The 6,000-nt window shown below is 42.5% G+C and overlaps 1 protein-coding gene across 1 annotated transcript in view; it reads right to left on the reverse strand.

Annotated features, from left to right (window-relative positions):
• Positions 1–814, reverse strand: part of C1QB (complement C1q B chain) — a 100,748-nt gene extending 99,934 nt beyond the window's left edge. Inside the window, exon 1 of the mRNA XM_069610871.1 lies at positions 581–814. The gene's annotated coding sequence lies outside the window, so the exon portion shown is untranslated. The remainder of the gene's footprint in view (positions 1–580) is intronic.
• Positions 815–6,000: the final 5,186 nt, after the last annotated feature.

Here is a 6,000-nt window from a genome sequence, read left to right on the forward strand (position 1 = left end):
GAATATGATATAATGCAATCAAGTATATTTGAAGAAACCTAAAGCAATTTTAAGATTTCTTGTGAAATGTGTTTTTCTTTTTTACAGATTTGCTTGCATATTCTACATACATTTTACACAGAATGAAATGCACTCTACATTGCATCTACATAGAGTTCATTCAGCACTGAACCTTTGAAACAAAATCTAAGAATGTATTGAACACACCCGATTCTTGGGATTTTTTTGTACTTCGAAGTGACTTTGCGCTTCTGAACAGTGACTTTGCACTACCAACACAAACCCTGATTCATGAAACCGTGCAAAGTGTAGTTTTGCACTGCAAAGTCATTTGGTACTGCAAACATGCCTATGTACTGACTTTACTCTGAAAAATACACGTTTCGCCGTTCCATGATTCAGGGTCTGTGTCATAGTGCAAAATCACTTTTCAGTAGTTCAAAGTCACTTTGAACCGTGCAAGAAATTCCATGAATCAGGCCCACATGCTTTATTGCTCTGTCTGTGCCCATGCTTTGTTTTAGTGGCGAGTGCCATCTTCGTGTGCAATTGCAAAGTGTCATTGAGATGCCTCTCTTACCTTGCTGGCGGCTGCTTTCTTTAAGGATAATAAAGCAATGCAGTAGAAGTCTCAGTAGCTCGGTGCGCTCTACACACAGGCGAGGGGCGCCCTCGAACCTCGGAGAATTAAGGGGAAGTAAAATACAGAGGCAGAGAACTGGAGCCCGAACATGAAGCAATCTTTGAAACCATGCCCTGTGATCATGATATTAGCCACAATTTAAAAATGTGTAAGCACAGCAAAGACAGGTTTCTGATCCTGCTTCCATTTCCTGTTCTGCAATTTGATTTACTGAAAATAAGTTTATTTATATGTATTGCAAACTTAGCGATTTGGATTTGCAGGTTGTGCAATTTGATTTCCCCTTATGCCTTTACTTCTCTTTTCCACAATGTATCTCTCCTCTGATGGCAACCTGATTCATGAAATTTGTTCGCCGAAAAACGGGGATTTGTGCGCCATTCTGCCCGCAAATCCCTGTTCAACAAATGGGGATTTGCGGGCAGAATGGCGCACAAATCCCCGTTTTTCGGCGCACAAATTCCAGAGATCAGCCCACAGTGTCTTCCTTGGGAATTCAACCTACAGTTTATCAATCTATGTTTGCATAGTGTGCAGGGGAGCAGGCAGCTGGCATGAGGGATGTTGCCCTCGTCATTCAAATCAAACCTTTTCTTATTATCCAATGCATTTATTTATTTATTTATTCATCAATTCCATTACTTTTTGTGTACCCCTTCAGAATTGATTATCCATAACATATTTTTCAAAGATTCAAATGCACTATGCCTGGAGGGAACAGCTTCCCCGTGAAAGCTGCACAATTCTGGAACGCCCTACCTCCATCCATCAGGGAAGATCTCCCCTACCTCCAATTCAGATCTAATACCATCCTCTGGCTCAAGGAACATGACACCTTATGCTTTGCCTGCCGCTCCATATTCAACCATTGTAAATTGTGTATTACTTGTACATTTACTGATCATCCACGTTTAGACTTGTAAATATTGTATACCTCCTGTAATTATTATTGACCGTTTGGTTTTCACTGTTCTTGATGCTGTCCAACATTGTAACTTCAGCTGGACTCCATCTATTATGCTCCTCTAACCTAAGCTTTGCCATCCTCTTGTTCCTTCTGCGCCCTGATACCCTTAGGTTAGGTGCGCACTACAAATAAATAAACCAACAAATAAACAAACAAATACATATATTTGTTAATTTTGTCATCCTGTTATTTTGTGTGTTCCCCTTTAGAGTTGTTTTCTGAGTGTCAAATGTTGTCCATAAGCGAAGCAGGGCCCTATTCAAGTTATGACACTGAATAAAGCCAACCCAGTTCCACTAATTTAGGGGGGGAAAACACATGTGATCGATGGTGAGATACAGATTGAAAACCCTGGCCGGAGTTGCAACAAAAACAGTTTGCATATGACTCTGGGGAAAATCTGAGAGAATGGTAACAAAGCTACATATTGAAATAGAGAAAGGAAGTGGTACTTAAGTGTCACCTAGTTTGAAATAGGAAGAACAGAGCGTCAATATGATGGAGACACCAAGGGGAGACATCATTCTTTGAGGGTAGAAAGAAGTGCATTAGACCATTTCTGCTAAACCGCGCATGCCACAGCTCCCCCCAGTAGTCATCCCTGGAAGATCAGCTCCAATTCAGCGCAACTGAGCAGTGAATTATTGGGATGCAGTTTAGCTCAATAGCACTTCTACCTGAAACGTGAGAGTAGAATAGACCTTGTAATCTAACCAGCACATGCCACAGCATCACCCAGCAGCCATCGCTCGAAGTTCTGATCCACTTCAGAATCACAGAGCAATGCACAGTGGCTATGCACATTGGCTCAAATGCTTTTTGCTCCTGAACATCATCTTTGCTTTATAGGGTAGTATTTTATACATAGATTTATCAACCCAAGGCAGCAGGATGCAACCAACCACACAATGGGCCTCATTACACGGTTGGCGGTGTACCTAGGTGCTATTAGCACCTTGGTCCATGCCGGTAAAATACCGGCAGAGCCTTGGAGGAAAGGGGAATTACCGCCCTATTCCAAGGTTGGCGGGGCGGTAATTACCCCTTCCCCCATTGCCCTTCCCCATTCCCATTTTTGCCCCATAGGGCATAATGGGGAAGGTGCTAATTACGGTACCGCAAATTGCGGTACCGTAATTAGCACCCTGGTCCCTTTGCGGGTTGGTTTTTAACACCTGCTAAAAGCAGGCGTTAAAGTACCAACCCGCAAAGGGACCTCTTTTTAAGGCGGTAAGGGTTAACGGTCACCGGTACCATTACCGGTGACCGTTAACCCTTACGGCCTTCCGTGTAATGAGGCCCAATGTCTCACTCTCTTGTTAAAGTGCATCAATCTGTATAGCCTGACAGCCTTATGGTTGGAACATTAGGGTATGTTAAGCAAAGTTTATTACTGGTACACAGAGTTTGAAAAAACATGGTAATTTCAGTGTCACCCAGTGGCCACTCCTGAAAGGTGAATGCCGCTTGACAATGCATGGTACATATGCAAATCAGCTCAAATGCATGGTTTGTACTCCAAGCTATCTCATAAATAGCTTTACCAAACAAGCATAACACAACAAGCCCTCAAAGATGCAGGCAACCACGAACCCAGTTCGCCCTCCCATATGGTCATCAGTACAGTATAGTCTGCCATCCTTGTGCTTGGAGCATTGGGTAATGTTTAACGAACACCATCAATGTTATGGTGGGTTTGAAAGAAGCTTGAACTGTGAGTATATGCTAGGTTGTGTACTGTAGCCAGACATGCCACAGCACCCCTGGACAAAGACAGGTTTTTGGAGCAAAATGTTTGCTTTTAATCAAATGTGCATAGCCATATAGCATTGCTCATATGCTCTGCCCTAGAGTTCCACCACCACTAGGGATGGTTACAGGGTGTCACTATGCATTCGTGGCTTAGCTCAAAATATCCCATTCTACTCTCATGTTTCTGGTAGAAGTTTTTTCTTCATGTTTTATAAACCAAGGATACCAGTGGTGATGAATGGCGAGGATTGCCCCAATGCTTCAACTGGAAGAACGTCAGTTTGTGCTGCACTGATAATCCCTAGTGAAGGTGGAACATTTATGTGGCTGTTTATGTTCTCGATATATTTCTGCAGCCGAAAGTATGGTCTTAATCAGATTTTTTGAAGCTAGATGCATTCTTTAGTGGCTCTAAGATGCAGAGGCCATTCCAAAGATGGCGGCTGCTGGACAGAGTTGAGGCATGTGTGGGTTCGCTGAAATAGCCTTTTTCACGTTTCAGGAAGAAAGGTGTTTATGATGCTTGTTTAAACCCACTGCAGTATTGATGGAAGCAGACAGAAGAAAGCTTGGTTTGCTGCGGCCCTGTGTGATACTAAAGTTTGATGGATGGAAAATTTGAATTAGTCATAGTCACGGGTATTGCTCTGGACAAACGTCTGAATCGTCATTGAGCCCGCCTGGCAATTGCAGAAGGGGAACACATGTGAAAATCAGTAACATGAGATCAAGCATGTGGAAGATATCAGCACTGTATGTGGAGACCCCGTGAAGAACACATTAGAGGGTGAGGTCGAAGAAGAAACAGGATTTAAGTTAAGTAGCACCAGACTGTGCGCTATTTTTACAGGGAAAATGTGGATATTGCATAATATTAAGAATGCATACATTCAATGGTGCCAGAGGATGCAAGAGTTGGAATGTACCCTTTTATGTGTATTATCGAAGGTATATTGCGAAAAGGGGACTATTGGTGTACAGTGAAATAAAGAGAAGGACTATGTACACACATGTACTTTTATTTGCAATAGAGCACCAAGCTTGGGGGCCTCCATTTGTAGATGAGTTAGCATGGCTATTGCAACGTTAATGGGATTTGTGTAGGCCTCTCTGGAGGCCTGTGTTATGCTGCTTCAGACTTTAGAGATATCTAAGATGCTGGAAGGATTGTAAATGTTGTGGCTGAAATTCCTGCAACAGCACAGGGTTCTTTCAATAGCGAGAGCCACTGCCACAAAGATTTGGAGACCCAGGTCCTCATCATTTAATTGTGAATGCTAACAACATGGATTCCCACGTTCTTAATATTCGAGTACCACATCCTTGGGTCCTAGAAAGTTGTGAAATTGTAACTCTTCCACAGGCCTTGTGAACGTCGTCTGTGTTGGGGTACATCATTAAGGCCTCCTTTCAGACCCATTCCTGGCTCTATAAAAAGTATTAGGGCGGTGGCATACGAGTTGTGTGGTGCCCTATGCTGCCATTTTTTTTCTGGATCACAAGGGATGCGAATCTGTAAATGCGATGCTGGGAAGATGAGATGCCCTGCAGCCAGGGCTGGAATGCACACGGGCGTGAATTCAGCTGAAATAGTGGAAGGAAAACAAGCTGGCTCATTCATTCCTCATTTATTTCTCACCCACCTGCTTCAACTAATTCTTCCAACAGGTTAAAATAATCATCCGAAAACCAATGAAAGGGAGCTTGAGAGTGATGCAGCAACATAATGCATGGAATAAAGTACCCCTACCATACGTTAAAAAGATATTGCAAGTCACCAAGGACTTCCATGGCCAAATAGAGAACCCTGGGTGAAGGCCTCGTTTTTTTCAAGTTCATGCAAATCGGAGATGATTTGCAAAAAGCCTTTATACGTATGTTAGGGGGGTATTTTATTACTTATAAAACACGGCCACACACTGCCATCTCCTTTAATACCTGCCCTCTTGCTTAATCTAATGCAAGAGATCTTCCATTTGCGGTTCCATATAATTACTGTAGAATGTGTTTGGATTTTAAAAAGCTAGTGTGCAGCTTCTAATGTGTTGCAGAGGTTTTCATTGTGTGCCTTAATATGAGTAAAAACGTGCTGAAATTAAAGATGGTGCAGAGAATTTAAAACGGAATTCTTGAATGCACAGGAAGTCATAGCAGCTTCCTGTGTGCAGCAAGAGCATGATTATTGTTCCTACTTCCAGAAACCAGTTTTTCTCCTATTCATTTTCATTGAATTATCCCCCTGGAGTGCACGACAAAAGTGACTTGTCAAATAGGGCTCCTACTACAACTATACAATTGCCAGGTGGCATGTCTGGACAAATCTTGCATAGCCAAGTGATATAAAAATAACACCTGTTGTGAATGGCCTGGACCTTTATCAACTATAACATCTAAGCATTTAACCTTAAACACTTTTTCATGACACGCTTTCCAAGATTCATAGGGATACAGACTGTGAGGAGAGAGCCATTCTTAGTGCTACAAGAACCTGTTCCATCTTACTCTGGTTAGGATGAAGCCAACTAGAGTTCATCCAGGATGATAGGTAACCCTGGTCCAATATTCATAGGGATACAGACTGTGAGGAGAGAGCCATTCTTAGTGCTACAAAGACCTGTTCAATCTTCCTCTGGTTAGG

The sequence above is a fragment of the Ambystoma mexicanum genome, chromosome 8 (assembly GCF_040938575.1).
Source record: "Ambystoma mexicanum isolate Mex_15411 chromosome 8, UKY_AmexF1_1, whole genome shotgun sequence".
NCBI lineage: Eukaryota > Metazoa > Chordata > Amphibia > Caudata > Ambystomatidae > Ambystoma > Ambystoma mexicanum.